General features: G+C 44.6%; 1 long non-coding RNA gene across 1 annotated transcript; it reads left to right on the top strand.

The window, feature by feature from the left end:
• Positions 1–3,370: 3,370 nt before the first annotated feature.
• LOC120399098 lies at positions 3,371–16,893 on the top strand. The gene is made up of 3 exons (XR_005594960.1): positions 3,371–3,944; positions 4,563–4,664; positions 15,754–16,893. It is a non-coding gene; the product is annotated as an uncharacterized LOC120399098 (long non-coding RNA).
• Positions 16,894–27,880: the final 10,987 nt, after the last annotated feature.

Raw genomic sequence — 27,880 nt, 5'->3', positions numbered from 1 at the left:
AGCGCCGGCTAGGATAGGGAAGAGAAAGGGCCTGCCTTCTTCATAGCACAGGGGACAGGGATATGGGGAGCAGGCAGGGGTGGCTCCAGGCCCCAGCACGTCAAGCGCGTGCTTGGGGCGGCAAGCCACTGGGGGTGCTCTGCCGGTCGCCGCGAGGGTGGCAGGCAGGCTGCCTTCAGCGGCTTGCCTGCGGAGGGTCCACTGGTCCCGCAGCTTCGGCGGACCTCCCTAGGCTGCGGGAGGTCCGCCGAATCTGTGGGACCAGCGGACCCTCTGCAGGCAAGCCGCCGAAGGCAGCCTGCCTGCCGTGCTTGGGGCAGCAAAATGCCTAGAGCCGCCCCTGATGGGGAGACAGACAGTGTGGGGTGCTGTGGGGTCAGGCAGGGGCTCATAAGGGCTAGTGGGGAAAGACAGACTGGGGCAGGGGCTGAATGGAAGTGGAGGTGCAGGGCCACAGAGGGAAGGGGGATGGCTGAGTGGGGGCACAGAGGCACATAGGGACAGGGGGTTCAGGGACACATGGAGATGAGGGGAGGGGGCCGTCTGAGGGGGTGCAGGGACAAATGGACAGAGGAGGAGAGGGTGTAGAGCTACAGGGAGAAGGGGGTGGCTGAGTGGGGGCACAGAGACACATGAGGACAGGGGGAGGGGGTGTCTGAGTGGGGGTGGAGGAACATGTGGACAGGGGGTACAAGAACATATGGGGGTATACGTGTGTACACACACATTTACACACCATGACTACATTAGCTTGTGACTGTTTTCAATTTGGCCCATAACTGCGAAAAATTCACACCCCTGAGATATGGAGTTAAGACAACCCAAGTCCTGGTATAGGTCTTCCATTGATCTAGCTACCACCTCCAAAGGGAGTGGATTAATAATAGTGATAGTCACGTCCCTTCTCTTCCAGCAATTACTTCCCTCTCCCTCAGCACCTCCATTATCCCTGACTCCCCTAAGCCTTTGCACTGTTTCTGAAGGATGTGGGAAGTACGGTTCTGTATTGTAGTTTACATGAATTATTACTCAGAGCTCTGTATTAATATGCCTAGTAAGGACTCTGTTTGTCAAAAAACATTTCCTGAATCTTTTTTGTTGTCTGTATTGTTATAGACATACTTGTTGACAGGTATTTTGAAATAAATTACCAAAATAATTGAAACTGGTGTTATTATATTGTGTTATTTTGACAAATAAAATATACAGAACTTTTCAGAATTTTAAAATACTGTGTGCAGAATTTTTTATTTTTTGGCACAGAATTCGTTCAGAAGTAAATAATTTTTATGAGACTACTGTCTTAAATGTCTCAGTTAATTCTAATTACTTTGGATATATAATTTACACAAGTGATTATTCTGATTAATTTGATTGCAATACAAAACATAAGCTAGCATGGTTCAAAGATTCAGATGGCTGGGTGTGTATACGTGTGTACACACACATTTACACACCATGAGTACATTAGCTTGTGACTGTTTTCAATTTGGCCCATAACTGAAGATCAGTTCAGTGGTATGCAGATATGTATTAAACTTGGTTGTGCGTGTGTGTGTGTGTGTGTGTGTATGTGTGTGTTTTATAAACAACATTGTTAACTATGAGCACCTTCATACATTATTAAAAAAAATGAAAATCCTCATTTCTAATTACAGTCTCGCCTATAAAATAACATTTTTACATTAAAAGGAGAAAAGATGTTAACAAGAAGAATTTTATTTTAGTGATTCAAGAGACTGAGCCTTAAAAGCTTTAATTTCCCCAAATATTGCCTGAAGGCAAGTGTCGAAGGAACTGGCAAGGAGATGGTTTTTTTAATTTTTATTTTTTATTCAGCGCTGTGTGCAGTCTTGGAGTTTGTGTTCTCGGTGCCCTCTTGAAGCAGCTGTTCAGGTTTTAGATCATTTAGTATCTGAGGCGTGGTCTACATCTAAAAGTTTGGTTGACTTAGCTATGCCGCTCAGGGGTGTGGAAAATTCACACCCCTGAGATATGGAGTTAAGACAACCCAAGTCCTGGTATAGGTCTTCCATTGATCTAGCTACCACCTCCAAAGGGAGTGGATTAATAATAGTGATAGTAACCCCCCTTCTCTTTTGCTGTACCAAGTGTCTGCACTATGATGTAGCTGTAGCTTCTGTAGTATAGAAAGGCCCTGACTGAGAGAATTTAAGTACTTTGGTCTTTAAATGGGTACTCACATTGGCTGTCCAAGCCAGTTCAAAGATGGGGGCGGAGTTAAAAGCCTTTTTTTATTGGCACTATTGAATTGCAGACCTCACCCCAGTGTTCCATGGTTTTGTCAAGGCTACATAGTCAAAATAAAGTTTACAGCCTGACATAGATATGTAGTGTTCATAATCTCACACAGAATTCATAAATTGTACAGACATTCCCAGTTCATCACAGCTGGGTAGGTAGAAGCCTAGGGAGGCAGCACAAGGAATTGTGTAGAACAGACCTTAGCTGCTAGTTATAGGGTCCCTGCATTCGAACCCTTAGTATGAGGTTGCTTCATTCATAAAGTGGGAAATTGAATGCACATTAAGTTGAACAAGAAAAATGTCATTAAACCCTGTGCTCTCCTCTGTTCATGTGGCTGAATTGCTTACAGCCTAACTCCCCATATCCCCTCTTCCTCTGGTGTCCATGATGATCTCTGTAGGCTCTCTCTCTCGGTGTTGGGTCTGCTGGCTTGTGCCTCTTGTTCCTTCAGATCACTTGTCCCTCTGAGACATTACTTAGGATACAATCTGGACTGATGGACAGCAGCGTCCACTCAGTTCCCAACCTGGGGTGCCTTTTACACTGCTTTGCTGTGAGAGCAACCACTGCCGGTCTGCCCACACACAGCCTCTAGCATGTAAATCACTCCCAGCTATACTGTATGAGTGCTAGAACTAGCTACTCATGAATTGCACTGCAGGGCTACGCCAGCAAACTCCCAGCCCCAGACTTTTCCCCAGAAATGTGCCTTTTGTACTGCCCAGCACCCTCCAGGACAAATCATGCTCAGATAAAGTCCATCATGTATTAATAGAAAATGGTATGCACAAATCTTGCTATCCTAAATGGAGTTTCCCAAACACTTCAGTCCAAACACACTGGTTTAGCTAAAACAATTAAATAAATTTATTAACTACAGAAAGATAGATTTTGAGTGCCTACAAGTAATGAGGCTGTAGTAGGGCTGCTGCCCAACTCTGGCATGGAAGGAGTTGGAGTAATCCAGAGAGGCTGTACAGAGCCCCAGCCAATCATGAAAAGGCTTATTGGGAGCCAATCAAGTGGAGGCTTGAAAGCAGCCTATAAGGGCCAGGCTGGGGCTGCAGAGCAGAGTCTCTCCCTGGAGGGCAAAGGGAGAAGAACTGGCTCCTAGAGAGAGAAGCACCTAAGACAGAGCAGGGCTGGGCAGGGCCAGCGGAGGCTGGGGGAGCTCTAGGCTGACGACTGCCAGACTGGGGACCTGACACAAAGGGGCAGAGAAGGTGCTGGGGCTACGGGGAAGTGGCCCAGGGAAGCCGGCAGTAGAGGAGAGTTGGAGGAGGGCACTAAGTGGCTGCTGCTAGAGGGTTCCTGGGTCAGGGCTCAGAGTAGCGTGTGGGCCTAGGCCCCTGTCATTTCCCCCCATTTGCCAGTGATGAGAGTGGCTAAGCCAGACTGCAGCTTGCCCTTGGAGGAAGGGGCTAGACTGAGGACTGCAATGAGCCACTGAGTCGAGTGAGAGAACCAGAAGCTGCCGACCCCCCAGAAGGGGGGGAAAGCCAGCGGAGTGGGCACAGCTGGAAGGCAGTGTCTAGAAGAGGATGACGTGTTTTGAGGAGTGACGCAGGTGGAGACAGACGAGTCAGACAAGACGGTGGGCAAGACACCACCTGAGAAGGGTGCACTGGCAAACCCTGAGCTAATTCCCAGCATGGCCAGCAGGAGACGCCGCGATGGTGAGTTGAACACTGTCACAGAGGTATATATCTCAGAATTGGTTACAAAGAAATAAAAGGTAAAAAACATTTAACAAGCTATGATTAGTGCTATGTGGGAACTGGGATTTCCATTTCATATAAAATTTCCATGATTTCAAAATTAGTTTCTATTCAGAACTGTAACAAAAAATATAAAGTTCTGAAATTTTCCACAAAATGAAATTCCCATGGACAGTTTTGAAATTGATGAAATGGCAGATTCCAAAGGAAAATTGTTCCATCCAAAAAATATTCAACCAACTACTTATGACATAAAACTCACTGGCCACTCATTCTATCAGTTTCTAAAACTCTGAATTAGAAAAACAGCAAAGGAATAAAAAGCTAGATCCTCTCCCAACTCCCCATATGCCTCTTAACAAACAACATATACATTAGCAACTAGTAGTTTAGTTAACGTTCACGTGCCAACCTAGAATCCGCACAAACTACATTTCCTTTCATTAGTGAGGAATACAGTAGGACTCTACTGACCCCTAGCCCTGAAGTCATTTTAACAAGTATAATAGCTAAACAATTTAAGGATAACAACGCCAAAAGAACAGCCTCTCTGAATCTTGTATCCTTCTTATACAGTTTGGCAAAGAATCATACATGCAAGAAAAGACTCAGAGTTTGAGACCATGTCTGTCCAGCATGTTTCAATTTGTTGGTTTCTGTGATCTGTATAATCTGGAGGTAAGATGTATTTTTGCTACTGAGACTCTGGAAAGAGGGTAAAATATTATTGTATTTAAGAGCCTTTGATCAATATTGTAGATATGCAAATTCTTCCTCCTCTGGCCCACATCCAAAATATTAATAATATTCAGACCGCAAAGTGGAGGAGTTAGTGCAGGCTACTTGATTTCCACAGAGATTGGATTTACAAAAATCTCTGCATGCAACAGAAGGTATAGGACAGCTTATTTTTTTCACCTGCGTCATCAAGTCAGCATGCAGGTCACCTGGCTCCAAAACAACATTCTCTTTACAGGGATTTATTGTCAGGGTGCTTTTTTTAGCCGATCCTTAGAACATCACCTGCTGTTTTAACTTATGCAAATGATGCCTATTTCATACTTATGCATAACTACATTTTTGGCCAATTTAGGAATGTTTACAGCTGTGAATCAAATCCTTTGATAACAGCGATGCCTGTTTTGTTTCTAGTTTACAGATGTAATTGTTTATATTTCAAAAGTGCCTAGAAGCCTCTTTGAGGACCCCTTAGTGCTAGATATTGTACAAATTTGAAGAGCTTACAATTGTACTCTCCCCATTTGTGTCCTGATCCAATGGCTGTTGAAGTCAATGAGAGCCTTTCCAACGACTTCAAAGGCTATTGGGTCAGGTTTTACCAGAGTTTACCTTCTTCCTGTGAAAGACATGGTATTTGGGATCTTTTATGAATTGCACACTCTTTTGCATAAGTGGAGTTGCTGTGTGACATGTCACTTGAGTCCTTAATATATTGTTAGTAACAAAAAAACCATGAACTCAGGCAATCTCTGTTAACAGTGATAGTACATATAGTAGTAGCAGTACATATAGTGTGTGTCCCTCTGTACCTAACTTTCTATATACCTTCTTCAGTCATGACAAGAGTGTGACATTTTGTACCTTGAAGGAACACCCTACACCCCCATGTTCATCTTTATAAAATGATTGTGTGGTATCCAATGCAAAGTTTGTCATGTTGGGTGTCTTCAGAAGGCTCATAATGCACTGAGCATGGTTGTTATAGTGATGTTACAGTAATTGTTACAGTAATATTATAGTAAGGTTATAGGTTATAATTTCATGTATATAGTTATGAGGCTGAAAATGTATCCTCATGGCTTAAAACAAACCCATGCAAAAACTCTCCAGGAACAGAGAGAAAGTTCACACCTCATCAGGGCATAGATGGGACAAACCCAACCCAGTCTCACAGGAACAATGGACACTGGCTTAGGCAGCAACAAAAGAATCTGTTAGACCCTCGAGGGAGTCACTAGCTTCCTTTGGTCAGTTTGGGACTGCGATGAGGTAATGCTCACCTAACTCTGAAGGGGGGGAGGGCAAAGCCAAGAGGAAAGAAAGGACATGATAAAAGGGACAGACATTTTGCCATGCTGTCTCTCTTCCACCTACATCTACAGACACCACCACCACCAAGCGAGTGAAACTCTGATCAAAGGGGAGAGCCTGACTGAAAAGTAAACAGCCAGCTTGTGGTGAGAAACATCTAAGTTTGTAAGGACATTGAAAGTGTTAAGATCAGCGTAGAGTGTGTTTTGCTTTTATTTCAATTGACCAAATCTGACTTGTTATGCTTTGATTTATAATCCCTTAAAACCTATCTTTATAGTTAATAAATCTGTTTGTTTATTCTACCTGAAGCGGTGTGTTTGGTTTGAAGTGTGTCAGAGGCTCCTCTTGAGACAACAAGCTTGGTACATATCAATTTCTTTGTTAAATTGATGAACTTACAAGCTTGCAGCGTCCAGTAGGCATAAATGGACACTGAAAGATGGAGGTTCCTAAGGTTGTTTCTGGGACCGGAGATATTGGCTAGTGTCATTCGCTTGCTGGTAGCTGGGAGAAGCTTACATGCCAGAGGCTGTGCATGAACAGCCCAGAAGTGAGGGTTCTCACAGCAGAGCAGGGTAAGGCTGGCTCCCAGAGTCAAGGATTGGAGTGACCTAGAAGATCACTGGTCCAGATGACACCAGAGAGGAATTTCATAATGAGGAAGAGAGTTACACCCTGCTGCATGCTGCTCTGATGGTAATGCATAGGATCCATATAACTTTAAAGATCATGGCCATTCATCACCAATAAAGTAAGGAAAAGTATTCTGAATTCCAGAGACCATTTTGCAGAAATTAAAGCATATTTAAATGCAGTTCAGAAATTTTAACCTATGATGACAACTAAGCAGCAGATTCTGGAGATTGCGCATCCACTGCTGAAGAGGATATTAATATTTTATTGCAAAAGAACCAAAGTTGTTCTTTTTTTCTATCTTTGAGACAAAGTAGGAGAACTCAAGAACTACCACTGATGTTCAGCCTGAGAATTACTGGAACACCTGAATGCACAAAAGAGTGACTTAAAAAAAAAAAGTTTAAACAACAGCTTTTCAAACAAGATGACACCCTTTTTATTTCTCCTCTGATTGCTGAGCACATCTAGGGCGTAAGCCAGGGATGGATCAAAAGCAATCCCAGTGAAAGCCTCATAATCTTCTATAACAAAGAGATCTTATTAAAAGCCTCCACTGATATGGAAGAATTATTCTTCAATCATAGCAAAATTTCCTCTTTCAAGGTTTTATTGTGGAACTTTCCAGAAGCATATAGCATTTCTATGGCCCAGGAAGCAGTTGCAAGTAGTGGGATACACATGCTGCTGCTCATTTACAAGTAAAACTGCTCAGAAAAAAGATTGTACTATAGAAAACTGCCATGGATTTACTACAAAGTAGAAAGGTGGTCCTTCTTCAGATGAACCTCTTTCTGAAGATTCCTTGTGTGGTCGACACAAAAGTAAGCATCTTTTCCACATTATTATCCCTGAAAACTTTAATTACTTGTCTTTGTTGAGACAAAAGGAAAAACGAACAACCCCCCCCCACAGACATTTGCTATATATTCTCCTTATTATTATTTCCATTCAGTAACTATGCTTCTGAGTCACTTTAAACTGGTTCCGAATACTCAGTATTTCTAGACAGTACAGCAATTTTTTTTAAACAGACAAACAGTACTGGGACCCAGGACATGGTCACTGGCCATTGCATTATTTTATTTCTCCAATTCTCTTTTACCCGACAGCCTGTTATTAGTCAACCTCCTTTATGATTACTTGTATTCTGTTTCATTTATAATTGGCCACCAAGCAGACTTCTAGAGCTAAGAAGCTCGCACTGTTGCTTGAAAACTCCCCTCTAGCAATCTGAGTCACCCTTTCTATGGTATTCATCCACAATTGCTCTCTTTCATTTTTGTTTTTAAGGGTATGCGCCTACTGATATTTAAGTCAATGATAAAATTTCCTGACTTTTGTGGGAGCAGGATTATGGCCTTAATTATTTTGAATAGTTTGTACTCTAAAATGCATTTCTCAAGAGAGATTTTTTCTCTCTCAAAATGCTGTCAAGCATTGTCTTGTGTTTAATGGATCCTTGGAGAGTTTTAGGAGCCAGTTAGATAAACACCAATCAGGGATGGCCTAGCTAATACTTAGTCCTGCCATGAGTGCAGGGGATTGAACTAGATGACCTCTTAAGGTCCCTTCCAGTCCTACAATTCTATATTACTTCTCATTTACATAGAGGTATGGGTCCAGTTGCTGTTGTGTGAAGTTATTTTTAAAAACCTTAGATGAAGCTTAATTACAGCTGGCTTGTGTAATTTGTAGTGAACCACTCAGGATTCAGGTCTCTCAGGAAAGAAGGCACAGGCTGAGTATTCAGCTCAGTCTAATCTGCTCAATTTAAAAAAAAACATTTAGGTCAAAATTTTCAAATCTGCATGCCTAAAGTTAGGCTCCTAAATATATGGTTAGGCACCTAAATATGTTGCCTGATTTTCAAAAGTGCTGATTTAGGTACCTAAATCTAGATGTAGGAGCTTTATTTTAGTCAACCAGGTTTGAAAATTTTAGCCATAGTTCACATTAGGCAGCCTCAGACTCATAACACAGTAAAGTCAGATCGATAATTTTACATCATCTCATGTGGATAGCACTCTCATATTGGCAAATGGATGTCTGTTCTTATCTTTGTATATCTTTGGTTTGACGCAGCTCCCACTGGAATCAACGGAAAGACTCCCATTCACTTCAATTATAGCTGGATCAGCCCTTAGGCCTAGATTCACAAAGGGACTTAGACTTTATGACACCTAACTTTTAGGTGCCAAAAAAATCATTGGAACAACAATCTGATCCACAAAGCCTGAGTCAGGTGCCAAGGCTCCTTATACAACACATGGGAAGAGATAGGTACCTAGGAATGCGATCCACAAAATCCAGCACAGTAGGTGGGGAGCTGCCTAAGACAGCCCATGGGAGATACTGATGAGAGGGCTGTGTCTTAAACTCTGCCCCTCTCACAGAGATAGGAACCTATTTTTGCTTCCAATCCACAACTGGGAACCCCTCTTCCTGGTCTTCTGGGAGTTTAGTCACCTGAGTAGTTGTTTTGTGAGAATGAGTTAGGCAGACACGTAATTCCCCACAAAACCCAGGGGCAGCGGAAGACAAGGAGGAGCTCCCTCACAACTTTTAGCCCTGTGGCTAGGTTACTCATCTGGGACATGGGAGACCCTTGATTCAAATTCCTCCTAATCAGAAAGGGAGAAATTGAATAGCAGTTCCCCACTTTGCCTGGATGGGCCACGCTGAAGGAAGACTGCAAGAAATAGGGCAGACAATCCCGCAAAACTAGTGGTCTATCTATCATTAGATTCACCTAACCAGTATCAAAAAAGCTTCTGTAGTACCACACTGGTTAACCAGAAGCCAAACATGGTCCCCTTTAGGCATTCCAGCCCTTACCTCTCATCCAGGCAACCAAATCTAATAGAATGAGATGTTATTGAAAACCCATTTCATTATGTGAGGTTCTTTCTAATCCCAAAGGATCAGACAAATTCATATTGACCTGGGGCTTACCCAAATATCATGCTGTCAGCCAATCCTTGGTAAACTAACTAAAGAGTTACTAATAAAATAAAAGAGTTTAAAATGGTTAATACATTATATACATACAAATGATTGTGAAGTCCTTATATCAGGTTTTTAGCTGTGATAGAATAGACTGCTGGCTTGTAAAGTCTTTCTGGTAACTATCAAAGGATTTGAAGATCCTCAGTCCATAGTTCAAGATGCTCCTTTTTGTTGTAAATCCACAGTCCAGAGAATTACAGGAGTAAAGTAGGGTTGCCAACTTTCTAATCACACAAAACTGAACACCCTAGCCCTGCCCCTTCCCCGAGGCCCTGCTCACTACATTCACCCTCCCTCCGTGGCTCACTCTCCCCCACCCTCACTCACTTTCACCGGGCTGTGGCAGCGGGTTGGGGTGTAGGAGGGGATGAGGGCTCTAACTGGGGGCATGGGCTCTGGGGTAGGGCCAGAAATGAGGGGTTCAGGGTGTGGGAGGGGGCTCTGGAATGGGGCAGGAAGTTGGGCTGTGGGAGAGGGTGAGGGCTATGGCTCGGGGTGCGGGCTTTGGGGTGGGGTTGGGGATGAGTGGTTTGGGTTACAGGAGGGGGTTCCAGGTTGGGAGGTGGGCCTGAGAGATTCGGAATGTGGGATGGGGCTGAGGATTGAGGCAGGGGGTTGAGAGGTGGCAGAGGGTATGGGCTCTGGGGTGGAGCCAGGAATGAAGGGTTTGGGGTGCAGGAGGGAGCTCCAGGTTTGGGGGGGCTCAGGGCTGGGGCAGAGGGTTGGGGCTTGGCGTTGGTGCTTGGGCTTACCCCCTGCCCCAGCCCTGAGCCCCCCTGCAAACCTGGAGCTCCCTCCTGGACCCCAAACCCTCCATTCCATAAGCAGCGTGGTGGGGCTAAGGTAGGCTCCCTCCCTGTCCTGGCATTGCACTGTGCCCTGGAAGTGGCCAGCAGCTCTGGTTCCTAGACAGAGGGCCAGGAGGCTCCGCACGCTGCTCTTGCCCACAGGCACTGCCCTCCCCAGCTCCTATTGGCCATGGTTCCTGGCCAATGGGAGGGCAGAGCTGTGTTTGGGGCAGGGGCAGCATGCGGAGCCCTGTGGTTCCCACCATCTAGGAGCCAGACCTGCTGGCTTCAGACCCTGGACTTCAGAAAAGCAGACTTTGACTCCCTCAGGGAACTGATGGGCAGGATCCCCTGGGAGGCTAATATGAGGGGGGAAAGGAGTCCAGGAGAGCTGGCAGTATTTTAAAGAACCCTCATTGAGGGTTCAGGAACAAACCATCCCGATGTGCAGAAAGAATAGTAAATATGGCAGGCGACCAGCTTGGCTTAACAGAGAAATCTTCAGGGGGCTTAAAAAGAAAAAGGAAGCTTACAAGAAGTGGAAACTTGGACAAATGACTAGGGAGGAGTATAAAAATATTGCTTGAGTATGCCAGGGTGTAATCAGGATGGCCAAAGCACAGTTGGAGTTGCAGCTAGCAAGGGCTGTGAAGGGTAACAAGAAGGGTTTCTACAGGTATGTTAGCAACAAGAAGGTCAGGGAAAGTGGGGGACCCTTACTGAATGGGAGAGACAGATGATGTGGAAAAAGTTGAAGTACTCTATGCTTTTTTTGCCTTGGTCCTCACAGACAAAGTCAGCTCCCAGACTGCTGCATTGGTTAGCACAGGGTGGGGAGGAGGTGAGCAGCCCTCAGTGGTGAAAGAACAGGTTAAGGGCTATTTAGAAAAGCTGGAAATGCACAAGTCCATGGGGCTGGATCTAATGCACCCGAGGGTGCTGAGGGAGTTGGCTGATGTGATTGCAGAGCCATTGACCATTATCTTTGAAAACTCATGGCGACTGGGGGATGTCCCAGACGATTGGAAAAAGGCAAATATAGTGCCCGTCTTTTAAAAAGGGAAGAAGGAGAATCCGGGGAACTACAGCTTCACCTCAATCCCTGGAAAAATCATGGAGCAAGTCCTCAAGGAATCCATTTTGAAGGATTTGGAGGAGAGGAAGGTGATCAGGAACAGTCAACATCGATTCACCAAGGGCAAGTCAAGCCTGACCAACCTGATTGCCTTCTATGATGACATAACTGGCTCTGTGGATATGGGGAAAGCGGTGGACGTGATGTATCTTAACTTTAGTAAAGCTTTTGATATGGTCTCCCACAGTATTCTTGCCAACAAGTTAAAAAATCTAATAGAATGAGAGGTTATTGAAAACCCATTTCATCATGTGAGGTTCTTTCTAATCTCAAAGGATCAGATAAATAAGGTGGATAGAAAGTTGGCTAGATTGTCAGGCTCAACAGGTAGTGATCAATGACTTGATGTCTAGTTGGCAGCCAGTATCAAGCGGAGTGCCCCAGGGGTCGGTCCTGGGGCCAGTTTTGTTCAACATCTTCATTAATGATGTGGATGATGGGACGGATTGCACCCTTAGCAAGTTCACAGATGACACTAAGCTGGGGGGAGAGATAGATATGCTGAAGGGTAGGGATAGTGTCCAGAGTGACCTACACAAATTCGAGGATTGGGCCAAAACAAATCTGATGAGGTTTAACAAGGACAAGTGCAGAGTCCTGCACTTAGGATGGAAGAATCCCATGCACTATTACAGGCTGGGGACTGATTGGCTAAGCGGCAATTCTCCAGAAAAGGACTTGGGGATTTCACTGGATGAGAAGCTGGATATGAGTCAACACTGTGCCCTTGTTGCCAAGAAGGCTAACAGCATATTAGACTGCATTAGTAGGAGCATTAACAGCAGATCAAGGGAAGTGATTATTCCCCTCTATTCGGCACTAGTGAGGCCACATCTGGAGTACTGTATCCAGTTTTGGGCCTCCCACTACAGAAAGGATGTTGACAAATTGGAGAGAGTCCAGCAGAGGGCAACAAAAATGATTACGGGGCTGGGGTACATGACTTACAAGGAGATGCTGAGGGAACTGGGCTTATTTAGTCTGCAGAAGAGAAGAGTCGGGGGAATTTGATAGCAGCCTTCAACTACTTGAAGGGGATTCCAAAGAGGATGGAGCTAGGCTGTTCTCAGTGGTGACAGATGGCAGAACAAGGAGCAATAGTCTCAAGTTGCTGTCGAGGAGGTCTAGGTTGGATATTAGGAAAAACTATTTCACTAAGAGGGTGGTGAAGCACTGGGATGGGTTATCTAGGGAGTTGGTAGAATCTCCCTCCTTAGAGATTTTTAAGGGCCGGCTTGACAAAGCCCTGGCTGGGATGATTTAGTTTGGGTAGCTCCTGCTTTCAGCAGGAGGTTGGACTAGATGACCTCTTGAGGTCTCTTCCAACCCTAATCTTCTATGATTCTATGACTAGCCTGTCTTAGCCCTGCAGCATCGCTGACTGGACTTTTAATGGTCTGGTTGGCGATGTTGACTGGCATTGCCAGTGTCCCTTTTCAACTTGGTGTTCTGGCGCAGTGGGGGTAAGGCATGCTCCCTGCCTGTCCTGGTACCATGTTACGCCCCAGAAGCGGCCAGCAGCATGTCTGGCTACAAGGCGTGGGGACAGGAGGCTCTGCGCACTGCTTTCGCCTGCCGCCCCTATAGTAAAGAGGTAAAATGGAGATGTCTCAGAGGTCTTTTATATCCTTTGTCATGTGCATGGAAATATACTGTCCCAAACAAAGCTCATAGCCCAGGTGCGTGGAAAGTTACTGGCCCAAGATGGAGTCTGAAATGTAGGTGCCTAGGGAAGTTTTTCTTCAAAAACTTAGGCTTCTAAGCTCATTCAGCGCCTATGTACCTTTGTGGATCTGGGCCTTAGTGCTTTACATTTTATAGGCTATATCAGTCTCCTAGGACTTCATATGGGGGCCACAGAGGAGAAGATCCAGGCTTCAGCAAACCATATAAGATTCATAAGAGCTTGTACAGATAAAATGGCTCAGATTTCAGCAAGGTTATTGCTTTATTCACATAAAATTAAGTGCTGAAGTGCTTAACTGGATACTTTGTAAACCACTTTGCTTCTATAAATCCTAATAATAAATTGCTAAGCCTTCGGCCTCAGTCCTTAATCAGCCCATAATGCAGCTCTTTCATAAACATGGAGCATCCTCAGGCTATCCTTATAATGCAGGTTCACAAAAAAAAATTGTAATTTACAGCTCTTACCATCAGGAGAGCCAGCACTTTCACACTCAACTCCATTTTTCTCAATGAACAGAAGGATGATGACAATTGTTCTTTCAATGAAATAAAATGGTCTCAAAAGAAATCTCATATATGTTAATTTACAAAAAGCTCATTCCTTTTGTTACGATTCGCAGCTTACATTTGTAAGCAAAGACACTTGTTCAGAACCTGCCATAATCTTAAATGAGGATTTCCATGGTGACAAATAATTGAGACCATCGCTCAGGCTATTGAACAGTATGGGTGCTACTGATTAGGGCTTCATTCTGAAATCCTGATTCAGAGCCTGCAAAGGGATCAGGCATATAAAAAGGATTAGTCATTCCCCTGCCCACCCTACCCCTTCCTGCCAAATCCCATACTGCCCTGTAGAATAAAGTCAGCAGCAAACCAGGGGAATGCAATCTGTGTGATTCTCATGACTGGTGCAGCATGCCCAGCTCCAATGCTTCCCAAACACAGCCTTTGGAGAAACAGTGTCCCTCCATCCTATCCCAGTGTTGTTCCAGTGGCAAAGTAACTCTGTACTTCCCCCTACGGAATTGCAAATCTAGCCCTAACTGGAAAAGGCTGTCTGAACTGAAAGCATTACAGTGTATGGCAGGTCACATCTGACATAACAATATCTTGGATCCTTTGGTTCCAAGAGATGTTTTCTCTTGTTTTATTCAAAAGTTCTTCCTTGCAAACCACACTCTGAAATATCATGGCCTTATTTTAAATAGAAAGTTTCTTAACAGCCTTTGTTTCATTGCAGGAGATTCCAGAAACTGTTCCCTGAGACCATTTCTGTGGTTTTTTCTTAATGACATACATTTTACAATGAGTCATTCCTCCTTAGCTTCCCTGCAGGAGGCTTTTGCTTTTATACAAAAGTAAACTACCAATAGATATAAAGAAGTACAGAGACATGGATTTTAAAGCACAATTACCATTTCAATTTGTGAAAAGAATACATTGTTTTTCAGAGGGAGTCATGTGATGCTGTGAATTTATTCTTAATTTTATTTTGTCTTTAATGCTTTCATTTGGGTTTGTATTAATGTAAATGAAGCTGATGTTTTGACATCCATTGTTGATTAGAGCAGTGTAATGCATTTTGCTTTAGCACTGCAGCACTTGGTTCTGGACCTATGGCTCTGAGGGGCCAAATTCTACCTTCAGATACTTGGGGGCAGCTCCCATTAAAGCAATTGGAAATTACAAGAACATATTCAAAGGCAGATTCTCTCTGAGCCCAAATCCTCAAAGGTATTTAGGCTCCAACTTCCATTTATTTCAGTAGAAATTAGGATCCTAAATACCTTTGAGAATGTCTGCCTAAGTACCTATGTAAGTGTATACATGACTCTAGGGAAAACATATTGCTGAGGTCTGTTTGTGTAAGTGAGAAATAATAGATTAAGAATGCAAACACCAACTAGTAATGGGATGAAACTATGCACATGAAGATTTAAGATAAATGTCAGGAAACATTAACACTGATGGCTCTTAGACTGAGGAATAGCCTGCCCCCTCAAAGTGGTATATGTGTCCACTTTGGTTAAAGGGGGCTTCATTTTCAGAAGTGCAATTCATGCTGTGCTGGTCAGCATAAACTGAAAATTTTAGGGGTGAATATACGTACAATCAAAATGTACTATTTGGGACTATTAAGCACTTTGAAAGAGTCAAACACATTTGAATAGATATTAATTTGGACATTGACCACAGCTTCATGAACAATTTCTTTCCACTCTAAGCTAAACTCTAATAATAATCCACTTCACACACCTCCTAATAGGTGTATCTCTACTTCTATGTGTTAGAGGATAATGGGTGAGATGCTCAATGGAGCTATGTCAATTTGCACCAGCTGAGGAACTGGCCCAGCATATTTGAAATAAGTTTTATCACCAACAAATGAAATGTTGTGCATACAAAAAATGTCACATACATTTCAATTTTGTTTCTTGTTTTTCTTCATCACTAGATTTTGCATGCTGATTTTCCTGGGACAACAGCTCAAGAGAAAAAAAACAGCATATAGAAAATCCTCAACAATGACCAGGCATTTCCTTAGCTCATGTGAAAATGGACTGCACTGGTTTTGTTACTTTAACATAACATGAGAGGAATTTTAGCTACAGTACATGTTAATCATTGTATTTATGCTGATATACACAACCAAAGTTTGGGTTTTGTACTCAGTTCCCTTCCTCTGAGTTCCCATGAGACTTCTATACACCCTTCCTTTCAATTTATAAACTTTCTGATATGTCCAGGTCCCTCATTCCCATAATGCAATTTATGAGGTCTCTAATGTTGCTAATCCCAGAGGGAATCTCAAATCTAATGCTGTGTCTGTGGCCATGTGGCACCACTCCATTTATATGTCTCGTGCCCTGGGGCTTCCTCTTTGAGGAGTGTTCCAGAGTACATTAAAGCCCTTTTCACTTGCATATGGCACCAGTGGTATAGAACCGCCAACTTGGTATGTCAGCTCACACTTGTTATTGGCAGGAGCTGAACTACTTTTTCCAAGTAATGGGAGAATTCATTCTGTTTAGAACCTCATTTAAACTGAGCTGTGACTTTCTAAACTGACAGACACCTTTACTTCCTTTTTCTTTCCACTTGTGGCTGAGCTAGGAATCACCTCTCTGATGATCTTTTGGCTCTGCTGTTCTCTTGGGGAGGGAATCATAGGATATGAAGCTTAACTGAATTTAAAATGAACCATAAATCACGCCAAACAATTGTACATTTCTCCCCCCACCATAAGAGAACAGCTATGTATGTTTAAAGTCAGATATACAGCAAGAAATTTTATATAAGTGATTTGCTAGAGCAACCTTTTAATTAAAAATAAATCTTACCTCTTCAGACTATTATAATCTTACTCCTATGTTATCTAGGGGGCTTTCAAGGCCTTGGGGCATATATGAATGGAGCTATTGGCAAGGACCACATGAGAATCCTGCATGTTCAGCATGGGACCGAAGACCCAAATAAATGTGATTTACAATATCAGGCATGGTATTATCTGTCATGGCACGCTGATGAATATGCACAATGGTGGAGGACAACCTGTAACTTAACAGTGTGTAATGAATGGTCTTCCAGACAAAGAACAGCTAGAGAGCAGATCATGGTAAAGGATTGCTTAATTAGGATTCTATGAAATGCAGAGGAGTTTGGTGCTGGAGCTTTCTCTGTAAGTTTTTAAGTAAACTAAAGCTGTTTCACTTTTGTTTACTTTAAGCTGCATATCTGATTCATTCATTTGGTGAAACCATGCCTCAGGATCTTCACAAAAGACTGTTGTTATTGGCAATTCATAAAAATTTGCACTTTTTACTTGTATTCCCTAAATCTATTTGCAGTGTATTACATGCAAGTACTAGTACTCAAAATAGATTTATGAAAGAGCATTCTCCATTGCTTAATAAACAATGTATTTAAGAAAATATGTTTACATATTCAAGCTTATCTAATTATAATATTTCTACATCTTGTTTGAACATTCATCTTTAAATCATCTGTTTTGTATTCAAGGAAACAGAAGATATTCTGTCACTTCAGCTGTGTCAGACCAAAACTTGCCATTATTTTTTTAGGCAAATATAAAAGTCATGTTAGTTGTGACTGCCATTATATTTACAAGCAGAAGCTGACAATCTGTACCCAAGGATACCCTCTACACATTGACTGGGTAAATGCCATTTCTGTTTATTCAGCTATTCTCACAGTAATGAAAGTAAACAGCCTGGTTTCATTATTGTTTCTTGTGCTGTCTTCCTTTAGAGAAATGTATTCTTAAATTTGTTCTTTATCATGTTCATAATTTAGATTTCACATTTGGGTTGAGGGAGGTGGTCCAGATGAAATAAGAATATTCCCTCTGTCTAAACCTTTGCTCATAAAATATCCTTTACTAGGAAGGTCAAAAATAGAGTAGCTGTTTTAAATTATATTTAAATTGTGTTCCTGCAGCTTCAGTTTTGGAATTAGAATTGGAAGTATAACAATATTATGGGTCTCCTTCAATCCCCTCCCTCATGTCAGCGGGTATCCAAGGCTGGGGAAGGCTGAACCTCCCCAAACAGCCTTGCATGGCCTGCCCATGCACTGCCCCCCAGACCCCTTCCTGCTTCCCAGCGCTGTGCTGTGGGGGGCTCTTCTCCCCATGGCTGGGGCTCCAGGCTGTAAAAGGCATTCACTCAGGCTTATACAATTTCTATGGGATGTCAACCCTTAATTTGATTTCACACACATAGAACAGTAAAAATAAAGCAACACCGACAGCAAACAAAACCACAAACAAATGAGTGACAACACTAAAAATACGAAGGGAAGTAAAACATCAAATGGTTGGTTATGGGTATTTTAAATTAGTGTTTAGATCCCACACTGTGCAAATGCAATAGAGCCCTGTAGAAACAGGCAAAGTTCTCCTGGTTTCACATTGTGTGTCACCAACTCAAAAACTTTGCATAGGCTCATTAACTTTCTGCAAGCCCCTTAAGTGAACGGAGCACATTAACACATGATTTTGGAGTTTGCAGACAGAGCCCTGTTTCAGAGAGCTTGCAAATAAGGTCTTCAGCTTACAAAACACCTAGCACCAAACTTGCTACTGATGAGTCAATGGGAGTACTCTGAAGAGCCAGAACTATACCAGATAGCAAAGATCTTGACTTAATGGTTTCCAATACCTTTCTCCAAACAAATTCTAAAACTTAATGGAAATCACTTGTCTAGATTGCCAGACAAGTGATTCCCATTAAGTTTTAGACTTTGTTTGGGGAGAGGCGTCTCTCCCCTGCAGCTGCAGCCCAGCTGGGGCTGGGGAGAGGCATCTCTGGGCGAATCACAGAGAATGGGAGGAACAGAATGAGGAATGCCAGGGGTTGCTAAGCTGTTCAGAAGCTGCTGGATGCCTTTTCTGTCAGAGCCCTAATGCCTATTTCTGAGAAAAGACCCAGGCTACCTGTAATTGGTCTTGTCCCTACTGCTTTCCTCATTTTGAGGAAGGTCCGGATTGCTGTCAGGCTCTGTCACTTTAAGGATAACAGCCTGAGAAGAAGTACAGGAAACCCAATGAACTCTGCTTTGTGAGGAAAACAAAGGCATGGAGACAGGGAGGAAGGAGGCAGGAAAGCAAATACATAGCTGGGAATGTCAGGAGAAGAATGAGCCAGAATTTCTAAGGATTTTTTGTCACTGCAGCAGAAAGTTCTGCAGTAAGGCATATTCAGGAAGGTTTATTCAGCAAAGTACTTCTCTTCCCAAGTCCCCAGCTGCCACAGCACAGCAAACAGGGCTGGGAGAGAGGGGCATCTTTCCCTGGCCGCCGCAGCCCTGGAGCTTGGGGGCCTGGGGGAGAAGGGCGTCTCTCCCTGGCTGCTGCAGCCCTGGAGCTGGGGGAGAGGGGCATCTCATCGCGGCCGCTGGAGCGGGAGAGAAGCATCTCTCCTCGGCCGCTAGAGCTGGAGAGAAGTGTCTCTCCCTGGCCACTGCAGCCCCAGAGATGGGGCTGGGAGAGAGGGGCATCTCTTCTTAGCTGCTGCTTGCTTGCACACCCCAAACTCTCCCCTACCTACCCTCTATTCCCCACCACCTCACCTTCTTACATGTGCATCCTCTCCAGGGTCCAGGCACCTAATTAGTGGAGCCACGCCTGCACAGCTCCACTAATTAGGTGCGTGGCCCTTGATGCCCTGTTGTGCTGCTGCCCTAGCAGGACTGCAGATTCTGACATTGATCCATAAGCACTGAAGAGCCTTTTCTTCTGAGTTATCAGTGACTTGGAAACAGCTATTACCATTTTTGACAGTGTTGCTCCCCTTCTCCTTTTTTTTTTACCCATTCAGTCGTTCCTAAATAGGTTAGAACCCTTGATATTTTGACATTCCAGTTGTGTGAATCATCCCACCAAGTTTCAGTAATACCAACTAAGTCAAATTTGTACTCATAAATGATCAATTCCAATTCCTCATTTGTTACCTAGGCTTCTAGCATAGCTGTATAGTCAAATAATTCCTTCTTTTCATATCATGTGGTTCCTTGTTTAATTTTATTCTCAATATTGTGATTCTGTGCTGAGCTCAGTAAGGTAGTGTGGTGGGAACCTGCAGGAATGGTGTTCCTGCACTTCTGACCTCACACACACTGTACGTGCGAGGTCATGCCACATGGAGGATGCCATTTTATACAGAAACATGCTGGGGGCAGAGGCATGCACAAGGTGGGGGGCAAGCAGGGGCACCCCCACATCTCAGTGTGTTCCTGCAGCCTGGAGAGGGAGGAAGAAGCAGGGCAGCTGACTTCCGCCCCCCTACAGCTGCAGCTTGCTGCTTCTCCTTCTCTGCTGTTGGAGTCCCACGTGTGGCCTCTGCCTCCAGCCCCTGACTCACCTCAGTGGGTGTCTGTAAAGCAGGCAGCAGCCCTGGAACTCCAGCAGCGGGGAAGGAGAAGCAGCAGGCTGCAGCTGTAGTGGTAAGGGGAGGAGGAGATCAGCTGGCAGTCAGCCTTCCTCCCTGCCTGGGTTGCAGGGACATGGAGAGTGCCACTGCAAGGGGGAGCTGCTGCCTCGTCGCTGCTGGGCATCCCTGCCAGAGGTGTCCTGAGAAATTCTAGGGTAGGGGGTGTTATGCAAACCTTTCATTTGTGTGTTTAACCTACCCCTCGAAAATTATTCAAATTTAAATTCCTGCGCACACCCCTGCTGGGAGAGGGCTGGGTCGAGTCACAGCAGCAGAGGAATATCTTCCCTCTTTTTACCCTTCCCTTTTTGTTATTAGTTTAACTTCTTCCTGACTATTCTAGGCAGACTGTCCCTGAGGAGATTGGTCCTCCTTCTACTGAGGTGGAGGCCATCCAAACTATACAGCCCCCTCTCCTTATAGAAGGTGGACCAATGTTCCACAAAACCCAAACCCTCCACTCTATACCAGTAACCTAGCCAGTGGTTCATTTCCAGAATCTTCTGCCTTCCTTCATTCACTGCATGGGACGGGAAGGCTCTCAGAGAAAATTGCTTGGATATTCTTCTTCAGCATGCTTCCGAGTTCCCTGAAGTGATCTGTTATTGTGAGATATCCTGCCATGCAGTGTCATTAGTGTTGATACGAACCATTACCAATGGATCTTTGCCCATCAACTTCAGAAGCGCATTAAATTTTAGATCTATGACTTGTGTCTTGCCTCTGGGAAGCAGCACACAATCCTGTTGTATGCTTGTCCCTTCCAGAATATTCTTTAGATTCTTCTGAGTATTGAATCCCCAGTAAGGGTTGTTTGTCTTCCTTAGACAGTTGGAGAACTCTTTGTGAGCACAGTCGCTTTTCTTATATGTTGGGCCACACTGCCATCAATAGGTGTGTCCTGTACATCTCTCCATTCTCTTGGGTTACCTGGGTCTTTAGAGGTATCTTCCAGTTTCCATGCTGTGGATCTGGTTTACAAGTGCTTTAATACAATACTGTTTCAAACAGCGCTAGCTTAAAGTGCCCCAGCAGGATCTACACAGACCAATAAATGCGCATCACGTTAGTGTGCGTTTGAAATCAGACCCCCATAGAGTGCACTAACACAGCTTGTAGATAAGCCTTCAGTATACAAATGGCTTTCAGCAAATGAAGCCTTTGAGGAGGCAACAAGATCAAACCCACTCTGAACTCTCCTGTGCACAGGAGAGCATATACAGCTTGCTCCCTTTCTGTGTCTGGCCTTTTCTTTGGACTACTGAAGAAAGGAGATGAAGCCATGGGTCTGCCCTTGCCTATTTTGTAAGCAGTGCATGCCTAGGGGTGCCCAGAAGGAGCAGTACATGTTTTACTCTGAGCACAGGGACTGCTTTTGTCAATGGCCCTTTTGCATGGCACTTCTTGCACCTTCCTTAACCCAGCTGCACAAGGGCAAAGAACAGTCTGCTTTCAGGAGAGACTCCATTAAACGTATATTAATTCCAGAAGGAGAGAATCCAAATGCATTCACTGTCTTTTGTTTAAGGCCAGCAATGTCACAACCATTTCAGTTTTTTCCTCATAGTAATCTGTGTCCCACATACAAAGGTCTAACAAGCTATGAAGTAACAGACACTTTCCTCCCTTATGTGGAGAATGACCTTATTTATTTCGCTAATTATGCAGCTGGATTAAAATATTGATTACACAGTAATTTACTGACAGTTCCTGTGAAACTGCAAGAGAACAATCTCCCTTTCCCATACCCAAAATAGCTGCACTCCCTTCCCCATGCCCAAAACATACCCATGCCCAGCCATTCAGTCCTGATGTGTATAAGCGTACCACAACCTAGAGAGAAAGCCCTGAAGACACAAAGCCCACACTCTTAATGGAAGTACAGATTTTTTTTTTAAACCACACATGCAAAGTTTGGGGTCTAACAGTAGTTTGGTCTTCAAACTGTAGGCTTACGCAGACTCTATACCGCTATATCAGGGGTTCTCAGACTTTTGTACTGGTGAACCCTTTCACACAGCAAGCCTCTGAGTGCGACCCCCCCCCCCATACATTAAAAACACTTTTTAATATATTTAACACATTATAAATGCGGGAGGCAAAGCGGGGTTTGGGATGGAGGTTGACAGCTCACAACCCCCCATGTAATAACCTCACGACCCCCTGAGGTGTCCTGACCCCCAGTTTGAGAGCCCCTGGTCTATACCATAGATAGATGCATAATGTGTCTGTTATTACCAGGAGCCAGCATATATTTTTCTTTATGTCCTAACCCTAGCTCATGAACATATGACTTAGTGGGGTGGGAGAGGTAAAACAGGAAAGATAAACTTTGGGTCGCAGCTGTGTAATCATGGGGATATCTATTCATTATCAGTTAGGGCACGTCTACACTGGCAAAGTTACAGCCAGTTACAGTTACAGAGTCAAAGAGCAGAGAAGGAAAACTGCTGTTCTGTGTTCACACTGACAGCTGCCTGCGCAATAGTGTGTTCACACTGCGGCACTTGCAGTGCTATTTGGAGCGGTGCACGCTGGGCAGCTATCCCACAGAACACCTCTTTCTCTTTTGCCGCTAAGACTTGTGGGAAGGCAGAGGGGATTGCCGGGCATCCTGGGTCCAGTCTCAATACCCTGTGATGTGTTGCTTTGCATCCTACCAATCCCTGTGCTTCCGTCCGCATTTGACGCCATCTTTCAATGGTTTGTGTACTGCACGCCCTGCCTCTTTTGTGCTGCAGGAAGGCATCCCAAACTGCTGACTAGTATGTTGCTCATGCTGACCAACATGTCACGAGTGGCAGTGGAGTTATTCCTTAAACTACAAAGTCAAGAGGAGTGCGACCGTGATCACTCCATGCGTAGTAGCTATGACATGAGATTGCTTGTGCTGACCACAGTGGAACGCCGCTTTAGGGCTTGGAAAACAAGCACTGAGTGGTGGAATATCATCGTCATGCATGTCTGGGATGACGAGCAGTGGCTGCAGAACTTTCGCATGAGGAAATCCACATTTCATGGGACTGGTGTGATGAGCTCGCCTCAGCCCTGCGGTGCAAGGACATGAGAATGAGAGCTACCCTGCTGTTGGAGAAGCACGTGGCAATTGCACTGTGGAAGCTGGCTACTCCAGACTACTACCAATTGGTCACTAACCAGTTTGGAGTGAGAAAGTCAACTGTTGGAGTAATGTTGCTGGAAGTGTGTAGGGCCTTTAATCACATCCTGCTCCAAAAGAAAGTGACTCTGGGCAACATGCGTGACATTGTGGATGGCTTTGCACAAATGGGCTTCCCTAACTGCGGAGAGGCTATAGATGGCACACATATTCCAATTCCGGCACCAGATCTCACCTAGCTACTGAGTACATTAATCACAAGGGGTATTTCTCAATGGTTCTCCAGCTGCTTTTGGATCACCCTGGGCGTTTCATGGACATTAACACAGGCTGGTATGGAAAGGTGCATGACGCACACATTTTTTGGAACACTGGCCTGTTCAAGAAGCTTCAAGCAGGGACTTTCTTCCTGGACCAGAAGATCACCGTAGGGGAAGTTGAAATACCCATTGTGATCCTGGGAGACCCCGCCTACTCCTTAATGCCGTGGCTTATGAAGCCATACATGGGGCAACTTGACAGCAGCAAGGAGTGATTCAACAACAGGCTGCGCAAGTGCAGAATGACTGTTGAGTGTGTATTTGGACATTTAAAAGCCTGCTGGCAATGCCTGTATGGGAAGCTGAACATGGTGGATGACAATTTTCCTATGCTTATAGCCACGTGCTGTACATTCCATAATATTTGTGAAGGGAAGGGTGAAAGCTTCACTCAGGGCTGGACCACAGAGACTCAGTACCGGGAGGCTGAGTTTGAACAGCCAAAGACCAGGGCTATTAGAGGGCACAGCTCAGGGCCATAAGGATCAGGGATGCCTTGAAGAAGCAATTTGAAGCTGAAAGCCACTAATATTTGTTGCTATGCTCAGGAGTGCAGTGCTTGTAATGCTAGAAGGTGATTGGTGCACATGATACAAGAAGGGGCCTTAACATAATTGTATGTTGCTTTGCAGTGCTCTTTTTGCTTTCACTTAATAGAATAACGATTGCTTTCAAACAAATACAATTATTTTATTAAAAGACCACAACCGGAGGAGAGAGTCAAACGAAAAAATTCATCAGCAGGGTAGGGAATGGGGGAAGGAAAAGTCTCAAGAGGAGGAGGGGTCCTGGGATGGCTACAGATTTGTGTATGTCCAGGGATCATACCCAACCTTTTCCTTTGGAGTAAAATGCAGCGGGTGCTGTACATCAGCAGGGCCAAACTGCAGAGGGATGGGTGTTGAGTGCAGTGGGTAGTGAGAGTTCACAGTGCTGGACTGTGAGGAGGGAGGAGTGGAATGCTGCGGGTAGAGAGTGGAGCCAGGAGGTTGATAACACTGTGTTGGCGGTGTCTGGGGGCTGCATGTGAAAGAGTTTTGTGACATCGGCTGCAGGGGAGGACGGGCGCGGAGCTGCTCAGTTTGAAGAGCTAGTATTCCCTGGAGTTTGTCCACTTGGTGCTCCATAACATTTAAGAGCGGCTCCGTGGCTTCTTTCAGGCGTGCCGTGTTCTCCTTTTGATCCCTCTTACTCCTTCAATTCTTGTTTCTCAGCGGCAGAGTGCATCATAACCTCCTGCAGAAAGTCCTCCTTAGTCCTTCTTGCCACTTTCTAATTCTTTGCAGCCATTCTGCGAACAAGGGAGGCTGGGCTCCCAAGGTCATCTCTGTGCAGTTTAAATGCAACATTTTACAGAAGCCGTATTGTTTGCAACACAGACAACACTGATCCAGTGCTTTAAAACACAACCAGTACTCACATGCCTGTCACTAACTGGCTGACCCCAGGCAAGCACACGAGAACAAGACACCCAAAATGGTGAGTAGCTGTAGGGGCAGGGTAAATCTCTCTTCTGAGACCCTGATGTACACTGGGCACGTGGCTGTTGGGGAGAGCCAGCACTGTAGGGGGGGCCTGATAATCATTCCTGTCCCCACACTTTCCACAGTAGGTGATCATTATGGAAGATATTTTGCTACAGAGGGTGAGCAGGGAATCAAAGGAGGGTCTTCTCAAAGACAGCGGCTTCCGTCCCGGCCCCTATGCGGCTCGCCTGTGTGCAGCAATGGTCATCCCTCCGCCTTCCTCCTCCCTCCCGTGATGGCAAAGTGGCATGGGAAATTTACGGTTAATGGAGCAAGAAACAAAGCAACTCTGCCAAGGAACCTGCAGCAGCAGATTGCCTAGTATCTCCATGAGAGTTTCTGGAGCTCTCTGAGGGAGATTCCTGTGAAGTGAGGGAGTCAATCAACAGCCTGTTCGGCCGCTCAGACTAGGCATGTGGGTGGTATGTGCATCATACTGACAAAAGCCTGCTTTGTGCAACCCTCCTGCCTCCAACAACTCACTTCAGCGATTCCCAAAATCAGATCCACTTACCAGGGGCCTCCCCTCCTGTTTGCGCTTTGCCAAGACCTGACTGCTGTGACTGGCTAGGTTCCTCCAGGGTAGAGAAGTGCTCCTGACTGCGTACATCTCTGGCCTCCAAGTCATCCTCTGCCTCTGAGTCCCGCTACCCCTCTTCGTCCAAGATTTCCTCTTCCTCACTCGGTCCACTCTCGACTGGCATGCGAGCCAACAAGGTAACCTCAGGGGCCTTTGCTGTGGAGATGGGGTCATCACCGAGTATCATGTCCAGCTGTTTGTAGAACTGACAGCTCATGGGCGCAGCACCGGAAAGACAGTTTTCCTCTCGCGCCTTGTGGTAGGCATTCTGCAGCCCCTTCACTTTTACCCTACACTGCAATGGCCCCTTTCTATCATGCATCGTGAAATCTGTCCGTAGGTATCATAATTCCTACTGCTGGAGCGCAGCTGGGACTGGACAGCCTCTTCTTCCCAAATGCCGATGAAGCTGGGGATCACCTGGTGCATGGAGCAGGCATGGCCACCTGGAAAGATGAGCTGAGACCACTGCACACGTCACCGAGCAAAGAGGAAGGGGACTTTCAAAATTCCCAAGGAATTTAAGGGGTGGGGATGATGGTTGGTCACCTGAGGGCAGGACAGTAGACTGCAAACCGATGACCAGGGAGGCAAGAACAGGCATTGTGGGACAGCTCCCGGAGGACAATCGCAGCACTGTAATCGCCACGGTGTCTACATTGGCACCACAGTGCTGAAGCCCTGGGACAGACAGCTGTACGCCTCTCGTCAGGCTGGTTTTATAGAGCGCTTCAACTGTGCAGTTTCTGCGCACTAAGTGGCTTCGCAGTGTGTACACCTTGGGAGTTACAATGCAAAAAGCTGCTTTACTGTGCAGGGCCTTTGTTTAGAATAATACTTGCAATTAAGCAATTGTCTCATTATGCTTGATTTATACTACCGCTTGTTGAGATTGTATTTCTTATAATTGACCCAATTTTTTAAGAGCGGACACACAATCTGGTGTATGCTTAACTAACTTGCACACAGGTCAGGGACTTGCATGTACACCTATCTTTTGATGTACATGACCCTGACTTGCACACATTTTGCATACACAAGCTGGGGATCACAAAAAAATATATGCACTTACTTGCAAACACATTTGAACATTTCGGCCAGAATGGCCTGTGTACAATATATATTTTTTAAAACGCTTTTGATTATTTTTGGATTAAGGCTATTTTTATTAGGCTTTCAGTGACTTAAAATAGCACATCAATAAAGGACATAAATTTGGATGAAGCCTCAGAAAAGTTTGACTGTATTTGACTTATTCTCCCCACAGTTAAATAAAGCCTATTGATTTGTTGTGTTTCTGAAAGAAAGCTAACAAATCAAATGCTATTGATGCCTTTAACTTGGCTAAAGAACGGAGCATTATTATTTGCTGGTAGAAGATACTCACATGCTATGTTTAGAAGGTGTCACTCTGTTTTAATGAGTTGATCATTGAGGAGTATTTGGGTATGGTAAACTGGTGCAATCCCAAAATAACTCCTTGTGATCTAGAAAAGCGATGCAATCACCCTGCCCCATTCCCCCGCCTTGGTAATTGTGACATTACAACCTATATATATCAGAGTAATATTATTATGTGATTATGGCATAATTATGTTGCCTTTTGTACAAGATGGGTCATGTAACGTATCATTGGAAAAGTTATGATTTGCTGAATGTGATTATTCTATTTGCATGTATATATCATTTTTGTATCTGAAGTTATAAATATTGACTATGTATCTGTATTTCAAAGGTGGTGACACCCACTAGGCAAAATGCTTCCAGCCTAGACAGCTGGTTATGAAGGGTCTATGCAGGGTAATGGGCCATTAAGAAAAACAACAGGCCTTAGGAGAAGCTTATCCCCCATCTGGTAAGGCTTCCTGAGAACACTCCAGACAGACTGTAAGTAATGTCTGCCATGACCCAGCAAGGTATGCAAGGGCATATGACCAGACCACATGACTCTGATCTCCATTTTGGTTACCTGTATTTTGCCACAAACTGGGCTGGGAATTGGCTTTGAAACAAAGGATTCCCACCCTATGAAAAAGCTATATAAGGCAGGAAGTGACATCATCTGTTTTTCTTCACTCTCTCCCTGCC

The sequence above is a fragment of the Mauremys reevesii genome, linkage group 2, assembly GCF_016161935.1.
Source record: "Mauremys reevesii isolate NIE-2019 linkage group 2, ASM1616193v1, whole genome shotgun sequence".
Lineage (NCBI taxonomy): Eukaryota > Metazoa > Chordata > Testudines > Geoemydidae > Mauremys > Mauremys reevesii.
Note: the sequence above shows the minus strand (reverse complement) of the source record. Positions and strands in the feature narration are given on the sequence as shown.